At 42.3% G+C, this 25,330-nt stretch overlaps 1 protein-coding gene across 1 annotated transcript in view; it reads left to right on the forward strand.

Moving 5' to 3' along the window:
• ANO4 (anoctamin 4) overlaps positions 1–25,330 on the forward strand; it is a 444,323-nt gene that overhangs the window by 313,950 nt on the left and 105,043 nt on the right. The gene's annotated exons all lie outside the window — the stretch shown is intronic.

Below are 25,330 nucleotides of genomic sequence, written 5' to 3' on the forward strand. Positions count from 1 at the left end.
TAAGTCGTGTACAACTCTTTGCAACCCCATGGACTGTAGCCCACCAGGCTCCTCTGTCCATGGGATTTCCAAGGCAAGAGTACTGGAGTGGGTTGCCATTTCCTTCTCTGGGGATCTTCCCAACCCAGAGATAGAACTCTCATCTCCCGCATTGCAGGCATATTCTTTACCACTGAGCCATTTCAAGAAAACTCCATGTATATTTGTACATATGTATCTATTTATTTAAAATTTTAACTTGAGTGTGTTAGATTTGGTAGGAAAGAGGCTGTTAGACTCATCAAAGTGGTAAGAGGCAATTTAGAACACCTATAGGACAAGGGAACATTTGCCAAATTTAAATACAGTAAAATAGGAAGGGTTAACCTAAGTAGGAAGCAAGGGGCCCAGTGTCATATCTGGGGTGGATTGTGTACGAAGTAGTGATGTGTGCATGATGTCATGTGGAATAACAATGGTCAGAGGAGGAGGAGAACGTTGAGGCTTGTAGGCACCCAGTGCCAGGCTCTGTGCCGTGTGTTCTTTATTCGTTATGTCCTTTGACTTCTGTAGCAACACTGCAACATAGTTTTGTTATCCTCCATTTATGGAGCTATGGAACCCAGACTCAGAGAATTAGATGGTTTACCCAGAGCCACATAGTAAGAAGCAGGTTTGGGGGTGAGAACCATAACATCCCTGATTCCAAACTCCTGCCCCTTCCATGATACCCCAGCTAATGTTTATCAAGTGCTCACTAAATATCAGACCACCCATAAGACTGGTGTATAGTATGACAGCGCCAAGCAGGGGCTGTGGATGGCGCCCAGGCAGGGGGATGGGGAGTCCACATGTGTTGAGTCTGAGCCCTACCCTAGCGTGAGATGGAGCTGTGCATGGGAAGAGAAGAGGTCAGGCTGTGGGGAAGTGGAGGGACTTCACACCCAACAGTGAGGATCCTGTGAGCTTGGACTTCGAGGTCTTTATACAGCCACTGGGGACATGGAACAGAAAAGGTGCACCAGTTATCTGAGTTACACACAGTGGGCAGGAGCTGGGAACCATCCTTCCTGAAGAGTCAGATTCCTCGAGCTCAGCCTTACCTACCCTGCTGGTGCTCTCACACCCTGGCTCTCATTTATCTTCATTAGAGTTTGGGGACGAAAGACAATAGATTCATCTCTTTTAAATCACTCACCTTGAATCTAGGGAAAGGGCAAGGCCTGCCACTAACAACTGTAAGGCCTGGGGCAAGAGTCCAAATGAAGCCTGTAGACCTTGTGTCTCAATAATTAAAAGTAATAAATCATGTTAACAATTAAGTACAACATAGTCTTTCCTTCTCCCTTGACAAACACAGCTGTGTAAAGACCTTGAAGTCCAAGTTCATAGGATCCTCGCTGTTGGCTGTGGAGAAAAAGTCCCTCCACTTCCCCATAGCCTGACTTGTTCTCTGCCCACCCACAGCTCCATCTCATGCTTGGCAGGGAGGGGCCCTCAGATTCACACATGTAGACACCCCATGCCCTAGCCCAGGTGCCATTCACACCCCCTGCTTGGCATTGTCAGTAACAGAGGCACCTTCAGGTGGATGGACCTGAGTAGAGGCCCCTAAAGACCTAGAAGTGGCCTTGGCACTTTTGGGGCAGGTTCTGGTGGGCACATGCCCTTGGGCTTGCTGACAGCTCACCCCACCACGAGGAGCAGTCAGCTGGGGGAGGCCTGTTTATAAGTGCTGTGGGGTCCTGAGCCTGGGCAGAGCACTTCTTACCTATGAGAGTGGCACTAAGGAGGGGACAGGAGCTAAACCTGCAGCCTTTGTGAAGAGTGCTTAAGTAACCACTAATTCAGGACCATGTCTTAGCAGTGTCTTTGGCCCCAATTCTTCTCATTTCCTGCTCTCCTTACAGTACCCACGCCATCACTTTTGTGTTTCCCACAGCTAACTAAAGCTACCACCACTACAAGATGGCCATCTTCCTCACTGTCCACCATCATCACCAAAGCCTTTTGGTCCTGGTTCTTCCTCCTCTCTGACCACACTGCCACTGCCTTCATTGAACTGGCCATTAACTCCTGCGTGAACAATTAGAAGTCACCTCGCTTGCTCCCTCTCTCCCTACTCCCCAGTCTGTTCATCACACTCATGTCATAGGTCATCGGCCAGGCTTCCATCTGCAGCCCATCCAGCGCTTGCAAATAATCCTCTTCCTCCAGGAATCCACAGCCCGCAGGCTGGTCAGCAGAGCTTAGGATGGATTTCCTCCTCTCCTCAGCTGCTTAGCCAGGCACACTCAGCAGTGAATTCCATGCCCTGCCCCATGTGGCAGCATCTCTTCCTCACTTAGCAGCTTTCCAAGTTTCCCTGTGTCCTTTGGGATCAAGTTGAGACTCTGACGTGGCACATAAAGCAGCTTCTCCCTCCCTTCCCCCAGTCTCCTGGGCCAGGCAGGCCAGATGATCCTACAGCACGGCAGCTTGTTGTTGTTGTTCAGTCGCTAAGTCGTGTCTGACTATTTGCAACCCCACAGACTGTAGCGCAGCAGGCTCCTCTGTCCTCCAGCATCTCCTAGAGTTTACTCAAATTCATGTCCATTGAGTCACTCAAATTCATGTCCATTAAGTCAGTGATGCTATCTAACCATCTCATTCTCTGCTGCCCTCTTCTCCTTTTGCCTTCAGTCTTTCCCAGCATCAGGGTCTTTTCCAACGAGTCAGCCCTTCCCATTAAATAACCAAAGTATTGGAGCTTCAGCTTCAGTTATCAGTCCTTCCAGTGAATACTGAGGGTTCATTTCCTTTAGGATTGACTGGTTTGATCTCCTTGATGTCCAAGAGACTCTCAAGAGTCTTCTCCAGCACCACAGTTTGAAAGCATCAGTTCTTCATTGCTCACCCTTCTTTATATCCAGCTCTCACATCCACACATGACTACTAGAAAAACCATAGCTTTGACTATATGGATCTTTATTGGCCAAGTGATGTCTCTGCTTTTTAATACACTAGATTTTTCATAGCTTGCCTCCCAAGGAGCAAGCATGGCAGCGGGGGTACCTTAAAACCCTGTAACTAGTGCTCCCTCTTGCCGAGGAAGGCTGTCATTCCACTCACTCTGGTGAAAACCTGTTCTTCCTCTGGAGCTGGTCCTGATGCCCCTGTCTTTACAAGGCCTCTGATGTTTCATGCAGATATCATTCAACTTCTGGGTCAAGTAGCCTTTGTAAATGCTTTGATCGTGGCATTGATTATACACATTTATTGTTTTCACCCGTGTCTGTGTGTTGCACAACGCTCAGTGCAGCAGCCAGAAGTTGTTAGAGGGGAGTTCCAATCTTTGCTCGAGTTTCTCAGAGGACGTAAAGACAAGCTGAGTACATAGTCCTCGGCAACTTCTCATCGCTCTCCTTCCTTCATACCCTCCTGTACTTGGGTGCCCTGTCTCTTTTCCCCCAGGCAAATGCGTGCCTCCTTCACACCAGCCTGGGCAGCATTTCTCTCCCTCCCATCTCTTTTATTGTTCCTCTCTGCCAGCCTCACTGATCTCTGTCATCACTTTCTTGAGGACTGACAGAGCTTTTCTGCCAGGAAAAAAAGATCCATCCTTTTCAGGAGAGGATAAATTAGGCCATAAATTACAGGGTCATCTTTGTTGGGTTAGAGACTGTGCCAGTTGGATTTGCTAGGTTCTGCTGCAGGAACAAGCAACCCTCACATCTCAGTAGCTGGCTTATTTCTTGCTTGTGTAACGCATTAGCTGTGGGTTGTTGGCTGAGGCTCTGCTTCTCATGTCTCCTTTCTTATGAGATCTAGCCTAATGAAGCAACTTGCGCCTAAGGCATGCATTCTTTCTTTTTTAATTGAAATATAGTTGATTTATAATGTTGTGTTTACTTCTGTATGGCATAGTGACTCATATATATATGTATATATAAAACATTCTTTTTTATATTTTTCCATTAGGGTTTATCTCAGGATATTGACTATAGTTTCTGTGGTATACAGTAGGACGTTGTTGTGTATCCATTCTGTCTTTAATGGTTTTGATCTACCAGCCCAAACTCCCAGCCCAGCCCTCTCCCTGCCTCGCTCCACCTTGGCAACCACAAGTCATTTGTTTTCTATGTGAGTTTGTTTGTTTCATGGATAGGTTCATTTGTGTAACATTTTAGATTCCACATGGAAGTGATATCACATGGTGTTTGTCTTTGCCTTCCTGATTTAGTTCACTTAGTATGTAAGGCACGCATTCTTGCAGCAGAGGGAAAAAGTAATAACTGAGCCACACAATGGCTCTTACAACTTCTGCTCAGATGTACCATCTGTCACTCCTGCTCATATTCCATTGGCCAAACAAGTGTCACAACCATGCATGGAAATGGGCAGGAGAATGGGACTTCTCCCCAGGGAGGGGGGCAGCAGGTCCATGATAACGGGTAGGGATATGTAATCCTCACAAAGAAGAGCAGCCAATTAGGAATAATCAATCTACTCAGGAATACCTCATGGTAATGTTTTTTGTCCTGTCACATTTATATAACACAGTAGTGTATGGGCTCTTTCAGGACTTAGATTACGTCATACTGTTTTGCTTTGTCTTTTAGTAACAAAACCTTCTAGGTTTTTAGAAAAGGAAATTTCTGTGAAAGTTAGCAAATACTCAGGCAGAAGAGAGTCTGTAGGACAGAAATCAGACATGGGACTGGAATTTTTCAAAATTCAAATTCATAGACCATCTTTTTTTAAATTGAATTATAATTGAATTACAGTATTATATTTCAGGTGTACAGCATAGTGATTCAGTATTTTGCAGATTATACACCATTAAAAGTTATTACAAGGTGATGGTTATAATTCCCTGTGCTATGCAGTATATCCTGTCGCTTATCTATTTTATACACTGTAGGGCATCTTTATACCATGGTGATATTTCTTTCAGATGCACAAGCAGGATGGATAAATGGCTGCTTGTGTGGTATGATTTCTAACAGAAAGCCTTTTTCTGAAACACCGTGTGATATCACCTCTATGTGGAATCTAAAATATTGCACAAAACTATTTCTTTCTTTACCTCTCAGTCTCCATTTAGGAAAACTGAAACTCAGCAATTATTCTAATAACAGGTTAACATAGAGAATTGATTAGATAGGTACAAGAGTGAACATCGACATTCTAGGAATCAGCAAACTAAAATGGACTGGAATGGGTGAATTTAACTCAGATGACCATTTTATCTACTACTGTGGGCAGGAATCCCTCAGAAGAAATGGAGTAGCCATCATGGTCAACAAGAGAGTCTGAAATGCAGTACTTGGATGCAGTCTCAAAAACGACAGAATGATCTCTGTTTGTCTCCAAGGCAAACCATTCAATATCACGGTAATCTAAGTCTATGCCCCAACCAGTAACGCTGAAGAAGCTGAAGTTGAACGGTTCTATGAAGACCTACAAGACCTTTTAGAACTAACACCTAAAAAAGATGTCCTTTTCATTATAGGGGACTGGAATGCAAAAGTAGGAAGTCAAGAAACACCTGCAGTAACAGGCAAATTTGGCCTTGGAATGCGGAATGAAGCAGGGCAAAGACTAATAGAGTTTTGCCAAGAAAATGCACTGGTCATAGCAAACACCCTCTTCCAACAATGCAAGAGAAGACTCTACACATGGACATCACCAGATGGTCAACACCGAAATCAGATTGATTATATTCTTTGCAGCCAAGGATGGAGAAGCTCTATACAGTCAGCAAAAACAAGACCAGGAGCTGACTGTGACTCAGATCATGAATTCCTTATTACCAAATTCAGACTCAAATTGAAGAAAGTAGGGAAAACCGCTAGACCATTCATGTATGACCTAAATCAAATCCCTTATGATTATACAGTGGAAGTGAGAAATAGATTTAAGGGCCTAGATCTGATAGATAGAGTGCCTGATGAACTATGGAATGAGGTTCGTGACATTGTACAGGAGACAGGGATCAAGACCATCCCCATGGAAAAGAAATGCAAAAAAGCAAAATGGCTGTCTGGGGAGGCCTTACAAATATCTGTGGAAAGAAGAGAAGTGAAAAGCAAAGGAGAAAAGGAAAGATATAAGCATCTGAATGCAGAGTTCCAAAGAATAGCAAGAAGAGATAAGAAAGCCTTCTTCAGCGATCAATGCAAAGAAATAGAGGAAAAAAACAGAATGGGAAAGACTAGAGATCCCTTCAAGAAAATCAGAGATACCAAGGGAACATTTCATGCAAAGATGGGCTCGATAAAAGCAGAAATGGTCTGGACCTAAGAGAAGCAGAAGATACTCAGAAGAGGTGGCAAGAATACACAGAAGAACTGTACAAAAAAGATCTTCACGAGCCAGATAATCATGATGGTGTGATCACTCACCTAGAGCCAGACATCCTGGAATGTGAAGTCAAGTGGGCCTTAGAAAGCATGACTACGAACAAAGCTAGTGGAGGTGATAGCATTCCAGTTGAGCTATTTCAAATCCTGAAAGATGATGCTGTGAAAGTGCTGCACTCAGTATGCCAGCAAATTTGGAAAACTCAGCAGTGGCCACAGGACTGGAAAAGGTCAGTTTTCATTCCAATCCCAAAGAAAGGCAATGCCAAAGAATGCTCAAACTACCGCACAATTGCACTCATCTCACATGCTAGAAAAGTAATGCTCAAAATTCTCCAAGCCAGGCTTCAGCAATACGTGAACCGTGAACTCCCTGATGTTCAAGCTGGTTTTAGAAAAGGCAGAGGAACCAGAGATCAAATTGCCAACATCCGCTGGATCATGGAAAAAGCAAGAGAGTTCCAGAAAAACTTCTATTTCTGCATTATTGACTATGCCAAAGCCTTTGACTGTGTGAATCACAATAAACTGTGGAAAATTCTGAGAGAGAGATGGGAATACCAGACCACCTAACCTGCCTCTTGAGAAATCTGTATGCAGGTCAGGAAGCAACAGTTAGAACTGGACATGGAACAACAGACTGGTTCCAAATAGGAAAAGGAATACATCAAGGCTGTAGATTGTCACCCTGCTTATTTAACTTATATGCAGAGTACATCATGAGAAACACTGGACTGTAAGAAACACAAGCTGGAATCAAGATTGCCGGGAGAAATACCAATAACCTCAGATATGCAGATGACACCACCCTTATGGCAGAAAGTGAAGAGGAACTAAAAAGCCTCTTGATGAAAGTGAAAGAGGAGAGTGAAAAAGTTGGCTTAAAGCTCAACATTCAGAAAACGAAGATCTTGGCATCTGGTCCCATCACTTCATGGGAAATAGATGGGGAAACAGTGGAAACAGTGTCAGATTTTATTTTGGGGGGCTCCAAAATCACTGCAGATGGTGACTGCAGCCATGAAATTAAAAGACGCTTACTCCTTGGAAGGAAAGTTATGACAAACCTCGATAGCATATTCAAAAGCAGAGACATCACTTTGCCGACTAAGGTCCGTCTAGTCAAGGCTATGGTTTTTCCAGTAGTCATGTATGGATGTGAGCGCTGGACTGTGAAGAAGGCTGAGTGCCGAAGAATTGATGATTTGGAACTGTGGTGTTGGAGAAGACTCTTGAGGGTCCCTTGGACTGCAAGGAGATCCAAGCAGTCCATTCTGAAGGAGATCAGCCCTGGGATTTCTTTGGAAGGAATGATGCTAAAGCTGAAACTCCAGTACTTTGGCCACCTCATGCGAAGAGTTGACTCATTGGAAAAGACTTTGATGGTGGGAGGGATTGGGGGCAGGGTGAGAAGGGGACAACAGAGGATGAGATGGCTGGATGGCATCACTGACTCAATGGACATGAGTCTGAGTGAACTCCGGGAGTTGGTGATGGACAGGGAGGCCTGGCGTTCTGCAATTCATGGGGTCGCAAAGAGTCGGACACGACTGAGTGACTGAACTGAACTGAACTGAGAATATAAGATGTCACAAAGGGAGCATGGAAGCCACATAGATAATAGCTTCAGGAAGTGAAGCCATACTGCTCCCGGGCTAGAGGAACAGAAGGAAGAGGGTAGGATTATCAGAACTGTCAGAAGCTCAGAGGCGGTGCCCTGGGCCTGAGCCCTAGACCTCTGAGGAGATACTGCCCTGCTGGTTCCTCTGGGGCATGGGGCAATGCAGTGAGTGTACTTTGAGGTATATTTTAAAGATGAAAACTGGAACCAGTTGCCCCTATGAGATTGAAGAATCACTGCCAGGGTGACATCGACAGGGACAGCAGGCAAGTAGGAAAGACTAAGTCCCTTGATCTACATGTTTTTCCCTTCCAGTGTCCCCTACTGGCAGAACACATTAGAGAGCCAGATGCAAAATAGAATTGTTGTTGGCAGAGTCCCTGCTGCAGCACTCAGAGGAGAATATAGAACAACGAAGCTAAGAAGTGACTTAATAAACAGTACACACCCTGATACCTAGAATTTTACAGTACGAATATTAATCCTTTGGCTAAAGTCATCTGCATTAAAAAAAAAATGTCCCTGGGAAAAGTGAAAATGCTAATGTTATTTTTCCTTTATAGCCCACTATGAGTAAGTTTATTAGATCCTTTCTAAAGAGTTAAATGGGGCTTCTCAGGTGGCATTAGTGATAAAGAAGCCACCTGCCAATGCAGGAGCTATAAGAGACGTGGGTTCAATCCCTGGGTCGGGAGAAATCCCTGGAGAAGGAAATGGCAACCCACTCCAGTATTATTGCCTGGAGAATCTCATGGACAGAGGAGCCTGGTGGGCTATGGTCCATAGGGTCACATGGAGTCAGACACAACTAAGCAATTTAGCGCAGAGTTAAATACAAGGGGAGGAAGGAAGAGTAATAGAGGGGGTACTTTCAGTGTAGTAGGAATAGACAGAGGATGCCTCTAAGGTGGTAGAGGGGGGAAAATAGTCAAAGGAAAAAAAAAAGACAGGGATTAAGGAAGACACATTTTTTACCAACTTAGAAATTTTGTAGGTGCTTGTCAGAGTTTCTAGGTCTTTGTTGATTACAACAACAAAAATAAACAGCTTGGAAATAGACAGGCCTCTCTGTCCCTTCGGTCAGCACTCAGACCTAATCAGCTTCAATAAGGGAAAATAAAAAACAAGACCCGTGACCAAGACCAGACAAACCACAGTAGCCATGGATGAGTCATGGAATGACTTAATTTGTACACTGACAGTCACTTAGTTAATCTGGGCAAAACCTTTCTAGTGACTGAATGACAGTAGCACCCTAATTAGAAAACTAAGGCCAGGGTTACCCTAAATGGGGTTTTTCTGGTCTGAGGATTAATTAGAAAATCACTTATGTTTTCAAACTTGTGTTTGCAGATTTAAAAAAAAAATGATTTCTTCTTCATTCTGGCTGATTTGGATAGCAGATAAAAGTGATCTCTAATAAATTTAAATATCAAAATACTTTCATATGTTCATTCTGAATATCCATTTAAATCTAGTCAGCATCAAGTTGCTATTTCTGTGACAGGCACTGTGTAGGGCTGAACAAACATGAATGAATCTTCATTTTTGTCCTTAAGGGTTGACGGTTTAGCTCACAGAAACTCTGGTTAGGAGCACATCCTGGAGTTTGTGGGACCTGCACCCTGAATCCCAGCTCTGCAGCAAACAAGCTGCATGATTCTGAGCTTTGATTTCCTAACTCATAATTTGATATATGTGAACTTTTTCACTGTCCAGTCCTAAAGATGGAGATAGTTTAGGACTGGCCTGAATTGATAATTCCAGGATATCATTTTTTTCTCTCTTCCTCTTTTCTCTTCTTTCCTCCAACATTCGCTCTTCTTTCATCCAACATTCCTTCTTCTTTCCTCCACCCTTTGCTTCTCTTGCCACCTTCTCTTCTTCCGCTTCCTCCAGAATTATCCAGATTACCACCCATCTCCCTGGTTAGCTCGGTTCTGGGTACACCTAGCCAAGATCAGAGATACTGTTTGGCCCACTGTGTCTTTCCAATAGGAGTTCAGTCTCTGGCTGAGTAAACGCACATCCTCATGTTATGTAACTGACATTTTGAAAATATTTATTAATTCGAACAATGTTTCTTTCACCTTTCTCTGCCATTGATAGGCAAGAATGGTTACTTATGCAGCACACTCTGTGCTTTAATGTTCCTCTAGACAGTACATTGGAATAGATGAGAGGAAGTTAATGTTATTATTAAAAGTACCTCAGATCCATTCTAATTATTTTTAAAAATCATTCCCAAATGTAGGCACTTTAACCATTACTAGTATCAAATTAATTGTGACACACCTCACCATGGATGATGTCACATCAGGACTTTGTGACACACGGGTGAATTAAACTCCCAAGTCTGACTGTTCCTTCTTTTTCAAGAGCAATGAACATATCAGAAACGCTACTTTTCCTTGAGAAACACTTGCACGTGTGCATTTGCAGCATTGTTTATAATAATGAGACATTGGAAATACCCTAAATATCCACCAGCAGTAAAGTGAACCAACAAACTGTACTGTCCTCATATAGTAGACATCTAGGCAGCAGGAAATATTACTGGACTAGGGGCTTTTGGCCTCTCCTGGTGGCTCAGTGGTAAAGAATCTGCCTGTGAGTGCAAGAGATGTGGGTTGGATGCCTGGGTTGGGAGGATCCCCTGGAGAAGAAAACGGCAACACACTCCAGTATTCTTGCTTGGAAAATCTCATGGAAAGAGGAGCCAGGCAGACTATCGTCCATGGAGTTGCCAAGAGTTGGACACTAATGAAGGGACTGAGCACGTACTCAGAGCGCCTTTGATCAACATGAATGAACTCCCCATGGTTGCTCTGGGAAAGCAAGCTGCAGAAGAATGAGTAGAGCATGCCACCATTTCTGTAAAGGTTTAACCATACAGTATAATGCTGCATTTTTAGGGATATATGTGTGTGTGTGTGTGTATGTGTGTGTGTGTTCAGTTCAGTTCAGTTCAGTCTCTCAGTCGTGTCTGACTCTTTGTGACCCCATGAATAACAGCACACCAGGCTTCCCTGTCCATCACCAACTCCCGGAGTTCACTCAGACGCGTGTCCATTGAGTCAGTGATGCCATCCAGCCATCTCATCCTGGGTTGTCCCCTTCTCCTCCTGCCCCCAATCCCTCCCAGCATCAGAGTCTTTTCCAGTGAGTCAACTTTTCTCATGAGGTGGCCAAAGTACTGGAGCTTCAGCTTTAGCATCATTCCTTCCAAAGAAATCCCAGGGCTGATCTCCTTCAGAATGGACTGGTTGGAACTCCTTGCAATCCAGGGGACTCTCAGGAGTCTTCTCCAACACCACAGTTCAAATGCATCAATTCTTAGGCACTTAGCCTTCTTCACAGTCCAAATCTCACATCCATACATGACTACTGGAAAAACCATAGCCTTGACTAGATGGACCTTAGTCGGCAAAGTGATATCTCTGCTTTTGAATATACTATCTAGGTTGGTCATAACTTTCCTTCCAAGGAGTAAGCGTGTTTTAATTTCATGGCTGCAGTCACCATCTGCAGTAATTTTGGAGCCCCCCAAAATAAAATCTGACACTGTTTCTACTATTTCCCCATCTATTTCCCATGAAGTGATGGGACCAGATGCCATGATCTTCATTTTCCGAATGTTGAGCTTTAAGCCAACTTTTTCACTCTCCTCTTTCACTTTCATCAAGAGGCTTTTTAGCTCCTCTTCACTTTCTGCCATAAGGGTGGTGTCATCTGCATATCTGAGGTTATTGGTATTTTTCCCAGCAATCTTGATTCCAGCTTGTGTTTCTTACAGTCCAGCATTTCTCATGATGTGCTCCGCATAGAAGTTAAATAAGCAGAGTGACAATATACAGCCTTGACGTACTCCTTTTCCTATTTGGAACCAGTCTGTTGTTCCATGTCCAGTTCTAACTGTTGCTTCCTGACCTGCATACAGATTTCTCAAGAGGCAGGTTAGGTGGTCTGGTATTCCCATCTCTCTCTCAGAATTTTCCACAGTTTATTGTGATTCACACAGTCAAAGGCTTTGGCATAGTCAATAATGCAGAAATAGGAGTTTTTCTGGAACTCTCTTGCTTTTTCCATGATCCAGCGGATGTTGGCAATTTGATCTCTGGTTCCTCTGCCTTTTCTAAAACCAGCTTGAACATCAGGGAGTTCACGGTTCACGTATTGCTGAAGCCTGGCTTGGAGAATTTTGAGCATTACTTTTCTAGCATGTGAGATGAGTGCAATTGTGCGGTAGTTTGAGCATTCTTTGGCATTGCCTTTCTTTGGGATTGGAATGAAAACTGACCTTTTCCAGTCCTGTGGCCACTGCTGAGTTTTCCAAATTTGCTGGCATACTGAGTGCAGCACTTTCACAGCATCATCTTTCAGGATTTGAAATAGCTCAACTGGAATTCCATCACCTCCACTAGCTTTGTTCATAGTGATGCTTTCTAAGGCCCACTTGACTTCACATTCCAGGATGTCTGGCTCTAGGTGAGTGATCACACCATCATGATTATCTGGCTCGTGAAGATCTTTTTTGTACAGTTCTTCTGTGTATTCTTGCCACCTCTTCTTAATATCTTCTGCTTCTGTTAGGTCCAGACCATTTCTGTCTTTTATCAAGCCCATCTTTGCATGAAATGTTCCCTTGGTATCTCTGATTTTCTTGAAGATATCTCTGGTCTTTCCCATTCTGTTGTTTTCGTCTATTTCTTTGCATTGATCGCTGAAGAATGCTTTCTTATCTCTTCTTGCTATTCTTTGGAACTCTGCATTCAGATGCTTATATCTTTCCTTTTCTATATTAGGGGTTATAAAAACATTCCTGATAGGGGTTACCTCTGGGGAGAGGAATGCAATTGAGGAGGAACACCTAGGGGAACTTTGCCTGTGTCTGCAAACTGCCATTAGTGAAAAGTTGTTGTTGAATCACGAAGCCAGGATTCTTGGCGCCCGGAGGAGAAGAATTCAATCTGGGGCCAGAGACAAGGCTTGATCACTCAGAGCTTTTGTGTAATAAAGTTTTATTAAAGTATAAAGAAGATAGAGAAAGCTTCTGACATAGGCATCAGAAGGGGGCAGAAAGAGTGCTCCCTTGTTAGTGTTAGCAATGAAGTTATCTATTCTCCAGTGAATCCAAAGAATATCTGGAGGTTGTAAAGACCTCACCAGACCTACTCCCATAATTTATATTTTAAGATAACAGAATTAGCCAAAAGGTTAATCCAGAGACTGTCCTCAGGCAGAATACATTGTTGTTACATAATCCTAAGGAATGTAGAGAAGGAAAAAAAAGTTTGTCCTTTCTTCCTCCTTGAGAATTGCAGGCCCCTCTCTCCTTGGGGACCCCTAGACTTCTTATCAACCTGCCTAGGAAATGACTCTCATTAGCAAGTACAAAAGTGTTTGATGATAATCTCAATCCATTTTTGTGTATCTGAAAATATTTTATTAAGATAAAGAAATGCTTTTTAATACTTGATTTCAAAATATCAGGTACTTTTTAATCAGGGCATATTAGAAGTTTGAGGGTCAGTAATCTTTATAAAGATCAAAAAGTACCTGATATTTTGAAAGTGGCTCAGAGTTTAAAGTGTCTGCCTCCAATGCAGGAAGCCCAGGTTCAATCCCTGGGTCGGGAAAATCCCCTGGAGAAGGAAATGGCAACCCACTCCAGTATTCTTGCCTGGAAAATCCCATGGACAGAGGAGCTTAGTAGGCTACAGTCCACGGGGTCGCAAAGAGTCAGACATGACTGAGTGACTTCACTTTCACTTTCAATCTTTATAAAAGTGGCAAATAGCTAATATCATAAACCTACCATGTATGAGCACAAGCTGTACTGCCAGCACCACCTCCTAATCCTCAAACCTCCCTCTGAAGTGGGTATGATGGTTGATCCATTTGAAAGATCAGGATACTGAGGCTTAGGAAAGTTACTTTTTTCAAATTCAAATAGTCCTTGGCAGAACCAAGACTCTAACCGTGGTTTGTTTTACCTTGAACCAATAAAGTAGATGCTATCATAAGAAGTATTCTATCCATGAGGCAGCTGCTGCTTTCTTAATTGTGAGAAAAAAAATTTTTTTTTAATTTTTTGAACATAATGATTTTTAAAATTGAGGTATAACTTACATGTAGTGATATTAGGTGTACAACATAGTAATTGATTATTTGTATGTGTTGCAAAATGATCACCACAATAAGTCTAGTTAACATCCATCATCATACATACTTATAAATTTTTTCTTGTGGTAAGTTTCAAGATTTGCTCTCTTAGTAACTTTCAAATATGCATTACAGTATTATTAACTAAATATACCATGCTGTACACTACAACCCCATGACATTTATTTTATAGGTGCAAGTTTGTACCTTTTGATCCCTTTCACCAGTTTTACCCATTGCCACCTTCACCTGCAGCAGCCACCAGTATGTTCCTCTGTTCTCTGAATCTATGAGCTTGTTTTCTTTTTTTAAGATTCCACATATATGTGAGATCACACAATAGTTGTCTTTCTTTCTCTGACTTATTCCAGCTATCATAATGCCCTCATGGGTCACCCGTGTTGTCACATGGCAAGATTTTCCTCTTTTTTATGTCTGAGTAATATTCCATTATGTATGTATGTGTGTGTATATATATACACACACACATTTTTTATCATTCATCAATGAGTGGACACTTAGGTTGCTTCGATATCTTTGGCTGTTATAAATAATGCTGCAATGAACAGGGGGGCACTTTTCAAGATAGTATTTTCATTTCTTTCCATGAAATACCCAAAAGTGGAATTGCTAAATCATATGGTAGTTCTATTTTTAATTTCTTTTGAGGAACCTCCCTACTCTTTTCAATAGTGGCTGCACCAGTTTAAAATCCCACTAGCAGTGCAGAAAGAAAGTGAAAGTGAAGTCACTCAGTCAGGTCCGACCCTTTGCAACCCCATGGACTACAGTCTACCAGGCTTCTCCGTCCATGGGATTTTCCAGGTAAAGAGTACCGAGTGGATTGCCATTTCCTTCTCCAGGGGATCTTTCCAACCCACAGATCGAACCCAGGTCTCTTGCGTTGCAGGCTGACGCTTTACCCTCTGAGCCACCAGGGAAGCAGTGCAGAAGGATTCCCTTTTCTCCTCAGCCTCACCAATACTTCTTGTTTCTTGTCTTTTTGATAATAGCCATTCTGACAGGTCTGAAGTGGTATCTCACCGTGGTTTTGATTTTATTTTCTCTGATGGTTAGTGATGTTGAGTATCTTTTCGTGTTGGCCATCTGTATGTCTTCTCTAGAAAAATGTCTATTGAGGTCCTCTGACAATTTCTTAATCGGAGTATATTTTTTTTTGCTATTGAGCTGTATGAGTTTTTAAAAATATATTTCTGATATTAATCCCTTTTTAGATATATGACTTGCAAATATGCCTTTTCATTCCATAGGTTGTTTTTTTGTTGATGGTTTCCTTCTCTGTGCAGAGGCTTTTTAGTTTGAGGTACTCCCACTTTTTAATTTTTGCTTTTGATACCTTTGCTTTTGGTGTCAAAAAAAAAAAAAGAAAAAAAAAAAGGTTGTCAAAACCAGTGTCAGGGAGCTTACTTCTTATGTTTTCTTCTAGGAGTTTTATGGCTTCAGGACTTAGATAGTAGTCCAGTTTCATACTTCTGCATATAGCTCTCCAATTTTTCCAGTGCCATTCATTGAAGAGGCTGTCCTTTCCCCATTGTATACTCTTATATCCTTTGTCAATAATTAATTGACCATATATGTGTGAGTTTATTTCTTGGCTCTGGATTCTGTCCCACTGAGCTACGTGTCTATTTTTATGCCAATACAATATTGTTTTGATTAGTACAACTTTGTAGTGTACTTTGAAATTAAGGCGTGTGATACCTCCAGCTTTGTTCTTCTTTCTCAAGATTGCTTGCTTTGGATATTCAGGGGTTTTTATGATTATATACAAATTTTAGGATTTTTTTCTATTTATGAGACAAATACCATTGGAATTTTGAGAGCAGTTAAATTCTATAGATTGCTTTGGGTGATATGGATATTTTAACAATATTAATTTTTCCAAGCTATGAGCATGGGATATCTTTCCATTTTTGTCTTCAGTTTCTTTCATCAATATCTTACAGTTTTCAGTGTATAGGTCTTTGGTTAAATTTATTCCTAGATGTTTTATTATTTTTGATGCAATTGTAAATGTGATTGTTTTCTTAATTTTTCTTTCTCATAGCTCATTATTAGTGTATAGGAATGCAACAAATTTTTGTATATTGATTTTGTATTCTACAACTTTATTGGATTTGTTAATTCTAACAGTTTTTTTAGTGGAGTCTTTAAGGTTTTCTATAAATAATACATCATCTACAAATAGTGACAGTTTTACTTCTTCCTTTCCAATTTGAATGCCTTTTATTTCTTTTGCCTAATTGCTCTGTCTGGGACTTTCAATACTATGGAGGGGTGGGGGAAGTTTGGTGTTTCTTTTCCTTTTTTTTTTCCAGTTATTAAGAGGTAATTGAAATATAGCAGTATATAATGTGTATAGCATAATGATTTAACTTACATCATGAAATGATCATCACAGTAAGTATAGTAAACATCCAACACTATGTTGAATAAAAGTTTTGAGAGTAGACCTCCTTATCTTGTTCCTGATCTTAGAAGAAGAGCCTTCAGTTTTTCACTGTTGAGCATGTTAGTTGTGGGCTTGTCATGTATAGCTTTTACTCATAAAGACTTCTTAAATGTTTCATCACTCTAAAGAGTCTAATTTTCTCTAACATATTTCTTTCTCATTGTGTTTTTGTCTTTGTTTTATTCTCTTTTATGTTAATGGATTTCTTCAGATACCTGGCAATCTTTGGATGACTGTTCATATTTAAGAATAGGAAATGCAGAATAAGAGAAGTTCAGAGTATAAGGTGGGAACTGTCAACTTATGTGGGCCTTATGGCTGAGGGGTTTCAGTTTAAAGTCTCTAGTGTCACTATCTTTGGATTTTTTTTTATCTTAGGCTGGTCAGATTCCCCGGAGAAGTATTTGCCAGTCTTCTGCCCAGAAAGTCAAGGCCTAGCTGCTAGCATTTTAGAGCCTAAATGGCTGAAGATAGTTGAGTCTCGGCTTCTAGAATGCAAACATTCACTTGATCCTCCAGTTTTTGCTATGGTACCCATACTCCTAACTATGCCTGAATGTCTTCAGTTCAGAGATTGTATTATCCTATTAAAAAAAAAAAGGAAAAAGAAACAATCTCCAGCATTCTGTTAGAGAGGGCTTCCCTAGTAGCTCACCTGGTAAAGAATCCACCTGCAATGCAGAGGACTTGGGTTCAATCCCTGGGTTGGGAAGATCCCCTGGAGGAGAGCATGCAACCCACTCCAGTATTCATGCCTGGGGAATCCCCATGGACAGAGGAGCCTGGTTGGGGGGGGGGGGTCTAGTCCACAGGATTGCAAAGACTCAGACACAACTGAGTGACCAAGCACAGCACAGTGTTCTGTTAGAGTACAAGCGAGGACCTGGGGATCTAACATCTTCCTAAACAACTTTCGACTAGTAGTTACTTTAGCATCCCTTGCAGACTACTTCTAGAGGTCACTGTGTCCCAGTTCTGAGATTTTGTAGCATAAATACATAGCTTTTCTTGCTTTTCCCCAGAGCTGGGTTAGTATTCCTCTTCTTCTGGTCTCCTAACTCTGTTACCACCTGTCTGTCTGCTTTTCACACTCCAGTGCTTCTTTGCTGCTGTTTTCCGCTATCCCTGTCCCTTGAGTGTTACACCTTTATTTAAACACAAACAAACATTACTCTTGTTTTCATGGGGTTTTAATAGAGAAAAAAGAATTGAATGCAATTGTTTAATTTTCCATCTTTACCTAAAAGTCTCAAGGGCAATTATTTCTTAATTTGCGTTTAATATGCAAATAGCAAAGGTAAGATTGTGAAGTATGACTAGGAATGACCACTGGAATAAAAACATCTCACATTGCTTTTTATTCCAGTAGCTTATCACCTAAAAAGAGGTTTGAAAATTTTTACCAATCAGATAAATAGTGTATATTTAGTCTGAGATTCATTTTATCCTTTTACTCATAACAGTATTCTTAAGAAGTTAGCGGAATTCCCTGGCTGTCCAGTGATTAGGGCTTGACACTTTCACTGCCAAGGTCCTGGGTTTAATCCCTTGGCTACATGGTGCAGACAAGAAAAAAATGAGTTAGGTATTGCCCTGCAGTAGCCTAAAGCCCACAAAACTATCAAAATAGGCCTTGTCACATAAAAAATTAATTGGTTGCTTTGTTCCTACTTAGATTTTCATTAACTTCAGGATGTACTTTCAGTGACAATTAATTGTATCACCTTTGTTTCTGCTTGTTAAAAAGAGGTGTCTATTTAAAAGTCTAATTAATAAAGTTTCCTGAAATATTTATCCTGAAGGCATTAACCTTCACTTTTCTTTTTTGTATTATGAAATAGTACAATTTCAGCCATCATGAAAGACTGATCTGTTTGTTGGTCATCGACTGCCATGTAAGGGTAAAACTCACTGACTTAAAACAATGCATGTTATATTTGCTTATGATTCTTTGAGCATTTTGTGCTGGGTTCACCTGATCAGTTCTTCACTGGATTCAGATGGAGTCAACAGGAGGTTGAAATCATCTCTTTGCTTCGCCAGGCTGGACAGTCTAAAATTATCTCCCTTTGCGTGTCTGGTGGGTGGTGCATGCTTGTGGCTGGGTTTTCTTTCCATGCGGTCATTTATCTTCAGAGAGGCTAGTCAGACTTCTGTATGTTGGTAGCCTTGGGGCTTTGTTCCAAATGGACAGGAGTGGGTGCTCAGAGCCTGGGCCTCAGCTCACAAAAATCACTTCTTCCACATTCTGTTGATGAAAGCTAGTCACAAAACTCGCTCAGAGAGCTGAAGAGATAGACTCTACCTCTTAATGGAAGAAGCAAGAAATTCACATCACAAAGGGATATGCATACAGGAATGGGAGGAGTTGTGGCTGCCTTTTTTTTTTTTTTTTTTTTTTTGCATTCCACCAGAGTCTTCCTTCTGGCATAAAATTTATTTACGTTTTTCCCACATAGAAAATATGCTCATTCCCATTTCAGGATCCCCAGAGGTCTCAACCCAATATGACATTAGGCTCAAAGTCCAGGATCTTTTGTTGCAACATCAGGTTCAGCTGAGGATGAGAATCCCTGGAAGCAGCTCTTCAGGGATAGTTCTTCTTGGACAAGAGGCCTGTTCATGTAAAAAGCAAATTAACTGCCTGTTATGTTTCCAATAGACCATGAGGAGGAATGCAAGCATGCTGAGTCACATCTGTCTCTTTGCATCCCCATGGACTGTAGCCCACTAGTCTCCTCTGTCTGTGGGATTTCCCAGGCGAGAATACTGAAGTGGGTGGCCATTTCCTTCTCCAGGGTATCCTTCCACCCAGGGATTGAACCTTCATCTCTTGTAACTCCTGCATTGGCAGGCACAGTCTTGACTACTGCACCACCTGGGAAGCCCAAGGAGCAATGGGCCCAGGATAATTACAATAAATGCTTCCGTTCAAAATGGAGGGCAGCAGGAACAGAGCGGTTCTAACACCCAGTGGGGCAGTTGCTTCAAGCCCCTGTACTCTAGGGCCAAGAAACATACCCTGATTAATTATCTGGTTCTATTTCTTTCTTTACCGTATGTCTTAGATTTTTAATTTATAAGTCAATAATGTAGCTATAAATCTAACGTAATTAGACAGCACCACCTATAGGTAGTTAAATGCTTTTTGAGGAAGTTTCCACCTGAAGTTTTAAACCATGGAGATTTTCATACCTTGGAGGACTGTTGTTTATTTTTACCAATCCCAGAAATTTCATAAAATAGGCATTAAGCCAAATTTTAAAAAAAACCTCTTCATTGCCTTTATTTTCCCCAAAGTAGTAACAATTACAAAGAAACCATAATTATAAAACTGATTTTCAGAATCTTTAAGTTAGAGGGAAAAAAGTAAAATTTACCTGTGATATAATCGGACAGTTTCTGCAACATTCAGTGGGTCTCTAGAGACCACAGCTCCAGGTGGTCTGGAGTTAAACCTCAGTTTCACAGCATATTCCTAACCCTAACCTTCCATTTTGGAGGAAAGGAGATTGGCGCCTCCCCAAGTAAAAATCGAGAGCTGTTCTCCTCCAGGGAAGGCAGGAGAGGAGAGACCCTGGAGGGCAGTCAGCGGGAGCTTCAGGGTCAGGCCCACGTGGTACTTAGTGAGCAGGTCAGCAGGGCCTCCTTCACAGGGCAGGATGGAAGCATGGAGAAAGTCCCCTTCACACACACATGCATATTAGCAGACCTGGGCTTCCAGTGTTCCTTTTACAAAAGAATGGGAAGATTTGGAGGAAGGCATTTGGTTTTTGAATTGCTGATTGTATGACTTCGTGTATATTACAGAATCACTCCAGGGGGGAGGATAAGGAGATAGATGTTTAGAGCCTTCATCCTATAGTTGATCCTCCACCAATTCAGCAGTTTTTGCTCTCCTCACCACGAAAATGGTTCTTGTTTGTTCTGCAAGTAAGAACAGACCTAGAAGAGAAATTACAGTTTTCCCTTTAAACTTTCTTTTTTCTAAAATGTCCATTTTTTGTAGGTAGTCCTTATGATAAAAATTTCTTAAGTGTGTACAGTGAAGTTCCCTTCCTACCTTCCCAGTCACCTAGTCCTTCCCAGAGGCAACCAGTGTATCCAGATGTCTATACATCCTTCCATAGTCCTCCTGTACATGCACTGGCCAACATATATGTCAGTATGTATGTCTATGTACTTCTTTCCATGTATGCACTTTTATTTTGGACACAAATAGCTGTGTGACTGATCTGAATCTTGTTTTTGCCCTGTAGTATCTTGCAGATTTTTAATATCTGCACTGAGCTTCATTAATCTCTCTATAGCTGCAGAGTGTTCCATTGTAGAGCTCTACCAGTATTTGTTTATCCTCTCCTCCACTGGTAAATTATTTAGATCATTTCTGGAGTTTTGCTATGATAAACCATGCCACGATGAACATTCTTGTACATCTGTCACTTGGCATGTGGGTGAGCATACTTGTAGAATAAATTTCTAGAGGGGAATCGCTAGGTCAGAGGAGATGTGATGAGGATATATGAATAATTCAGATAGACCTGGTCAAGGTACACTCATAGAATTTGTACTTGTTTGCTGCCCCATCAGCAGTGTGTGAAGGCAGAGCTGAGTTTCTAAGCCCAGGTAGAGTCCTGATACCTCACAGACTAAGCATCAGGCCTTATGTTTGTCAAAACAGCTCAGCTTCCATGGTGTGTGGTTCCTGCATGCGTGTGTTTGTGTCTGATTTCATTTGGAGAGGGTTGTTTTGTAAGTGGCTAAGAGAAGCTTGAGAATCATGATGCGGGACATCATCACTGTTCTTCCTCTTAACCCTCCAGCTTGAAGGAGTGACAGAGAAAGTGAGATGGCTCCATACACTGTAAGAATATCCTTAGACAAGTAACATGGAGAGAGTGGCTCATGTGGTAGCTGGAAAGATGAAGTAGGTAGATTCATAGGAAGCAGGCGTGGAGGTAAAGGTCTAATGAGATGAGATTTAGTCTCCCGCTGCTGCCGCTAAGTCATTTCAGTCGTGTCCGACTCTGTGCGACCTCATAGATGGCAGCCCACCAGGCTCCCCTGTCCCTGGGATTCTCCAGGCAAGAACACTGGAGTGGGTTGTCATTTCCTTCTCCAGTGCATGAAAGTGAAAAGTGAAAGTGAAGTCACTCAGCCGAGTCCGACTCTTAGCCACCCCATGGACTGCAGCCCACCAGGCTCCTCCATCCATGAGATTTTCCAGGCAAGAGTACTGGAGTGGGGTGCCATTGCCTTCTCCGGATTTAGTTTCCTAGACCCCTATATTGGGCTTCCCTGGTGTCTCAGACGGTAAAGAATCTGCCTGCAATGCAGGAGACCTGGGTTCGATCCCTGGCTTGGGAAGATCCCCTGGAGGAGGGCATGGCAACCCACTCCAGTATTCTTGCCTGGAGAATCCCCATGGACAGACAAGCCTGGCGGGCTAAAGTTCATGGGGCCACAAAGAGTTGGACATGACTGAGCAACTAAGCACAGGAGCAGGCCCCCATGTTAACTAAGGGTCTTCGGAAGATCTCATTTGTTCTCACTAAGCCCAACTTTAAGAGCTTGTCACATGCCAAGCCCTGTACTAGTACTGGAAATAAAGATGCACATGGCCAGTCGCTGCTCTAAAGAAGCTCATACAGAAAAGTCATGTAAGCAGAAAAGTTCTATATAAAAGTTACAGAAACAACAAGAGTGGTAACAGCTGACTCTGAGAGCCTATTAAATGCCAGACAGGGCTCAGCAGTGCTCATCATCTCACCTGCTGCTGCTGCTGCTGCTAAGTTGCTTCAGTCATGTCCGACTCTGCAACCCCATAGGCGGCAGCCCACCAGGCTCCACCATCCCTGGGATTCTCCAGGCAAGAGTACTGGAGTGCATTGCCATTTCCTTCTCCAATGCATGAAAGTGAAAAGTGAAAGTGAAGTCGCTCAGTTGTGTCCAACTCTTCGCGACCCCATGGACTGCAGCCCACCAGGCTCCTCCGTCCATGGGATTTTCCAGGCAAGAGTACTGGAGCGGGTTGCCATTGCCTTCTCCATCATCTCACCTAATTCTGCAAAAATCTTATTGGAGGATGATTCCAGTTTTATCCCATCCCACGGATGAGGAAACTGAGACCCAAGAAGTTGAGGGATGGTCCCAACACCCCATAGTAAGTGACAAAGCTGGGGTGCAGGTTGAGGTCAGTCTCACTTCCAAGTCTTAAGGGAAAGCAGGAGTGATGTTGGAACTAAAAGCTCATATCCCTCCTCCATGAAATGGTTTTATGCTTCCTTCTCTTTTTGTAGCACCATAATACTTTTCAGGGTGAGGGTGGGGGGTCAGGGAAGACTTTTGGAGGGAGATATGACCTGAGCTGTGGCTCTAAGGATAAGTAAGAAGCAAGGAGAACAGTTCCAGCAGAGCTGACCTCCAGGAGTCAGAAGTTTGTCCCAGGGAGGCAGATGAGTGGCATGGATAAGATGAGAGCTCTGGAGCCAGACAGCCTGAGTTTACATCTGGGCTCTGCCTCTTATTAGCTGAGTGACACTGGGTACATCACTTAACCTCTCTGATTCTATTCCTATAATGTGGGGGCTATAAAGTACTTTCCTCCCAGGTTATTATAAGCATGACATGAGTTAACATATCTGGAGCTGGTGGCCGGCAGCACAGGTTCTCTATATTTGTTCCCATTATAGAATCTCTAGGATCCAGGTATGACCTAGATGTAAAGGAGAGGAAAAGAAAATTGTGAGGTTCGCCTGTGATGCTTATTACAGAGAATGATTACATGAGCTCACAAAATGTAATGCAATCCTATTAAAAAAAAAAAAAAGGAAGCAGAAAATCATTTAATGGAGGAGCAAGAGACCCAGGCTTTTAGTCCGGAATTGTCTTGTCAAGCATGGTTATGCTTATCAGCTTTCAGTTATTTAAAATTGTGAGTCAAAACAGACTTTTTTATTTGTTGTCTACTTTATGACATCTTTATGGGTGTTAAAATGTAATAGTCTATCTCAAATAAGGTGAAAAGGCAGAGGAGAATAAGATCAAAGGAACTACATTTGCTGTAACTCTCAGTTTTCCCCGCTTCCTCTTTGACCCCATAAAATGTTTTCAGATAACCCTAGAGAAGAGATAAGATAAATGCTGCTGCTTTCTCATTTACCCACAAAGCATTCATCTCTCCTGTATCAAGTCAAGCTACTTTATTCTGAAAAGTAAATTCCATAACCGAATGTAAGATAAGTGCAATAGAAGCGAACAGAAAGCTCTTATCCAAGGAATCCATCCATGTGATTTACATTTTGTCTTCATATTCTCTGGCTTTTTTCTCCTTTATCCCAATCTCACATCCTCAATTCTGTTCCACTGTCAAACCCCATGCCTGGACCACTCTTTCTGTAGGCCAGTTTTTAGATGACTTGAGTAACTCCCAGGAATTCATCTTATTTTTAAAAAAATTAACAGCAATTTCCAACATAAATTCACACAAACCCTCTCTTACTCCTATTCAAAAACCTATACCTTTACTGTGTACTAGCCACTCACTTGGAGAAGGCAATGGCACCCCACTCCAGTACTCTTGCCTGGAAAATCCCATGGACAGAGGAGCCTGGTAGGCTGCAGTCCATGGGGTTGCTAATAGTCGGCCATGACTGAGTGACTTCACTTTCACTTTTCACTTTCCTGCATTGGAGAAGGAAATGGCAACCCACTCCAGTGTTCTTGCCTGGAGAATCCCAGGGACTGGGGAGCCTGGTGGTCTGCCGTCTATGTGGTCGCACAGAGTCGGACACGACTGAAGTGACTTAGCTGCAGCAGCCACTCACTCGCTCCTGGGGCTACAGAAATTATTACAGTTCAGCCTTTTGTCTTATGTGGGAAAAGGCATGAACAAGGAGGTTGATTCTGCCCATATCTGCCTCATGTTCCTTTCCTCTGTGGTTTATCTTTCCCATTAGACTGTAAGCCTCTCAAGGTCAAAGATTTTATCTGCTTTATTTCCCACTGGATAATCATTACCCTACAGAGTGTTCTCCATAACCATTTACTGAATTCATTAATGAAAATAAATATATGGCTATACAGAATGATCAGTAAATTGATATGTTTGCAAGATAAAAAAGAGCTTAGAGGAGAGAATAAATAGTAAACTCCTTGGAGGGCAGAAGAGTGGCTGGAGGGGTTGGGAGACCTGCTGAGGAAAGCGACTTCTGAGTTGAGTCTTGAGGGCAATAACTGCCACTATTGATAAGCCTTACATAGTGTCCAGTTCAGGCAACATACTGAATAAAAGTCTCCTGAGGTAAGGAACTATAATTTATGAAGTAATTATACTTACAGTATCTCTTGTATTTGACCATTCAACTCATTACTGGGTGGGGAAGACCTGGCCATTTCATGCTGCATTGTGTGGTCCTGGAAGCTCTATCTGTTGGCTCAGGGTAGGAGTACCTACCAGGAAACTCAGTGTTGTGTGTGTGTGTGCTCATATGAGTCCTGTGAGAAACAGTGGAGGCCAGATGGGCCTTTGGCTAAGAGAGAAGCAGTCTTAAGTATGTGCTGTAGAAGAGGGGTGGTCCATCTAGGAGAGAAGGTGGGAAAGGAACAGACAGAGGCCGTTTCTAGTGACTCAGCCCTGAGCCAGGCCAGAGCAATTACCTAAGACCTGTGTCCATCACCCACGCCAGTTTCAGATGTTAACATTCCTGAAAAATCATGTGATTACAACATGGGAGAGGATGAAGTGGA

The sequence above is a fragment of the Ovis canadensis genome, chromosome 3 (assembly GCF_042477335.2).
Source record: "Ovis canadensis isolate MfBH-ARS-UI-01 breed Bighorn chromosome 3, ARS-UI_OviCan_v2, whole genome shotgun sequence".
In the NCBI taxonomy this organism is placed as follows: domain Eukaryota; kingdom Metazoa; phylum Chordata; class Mammalia; order Artiodactyla; family Bovidae; genus Ovis; species Ovis canadensis.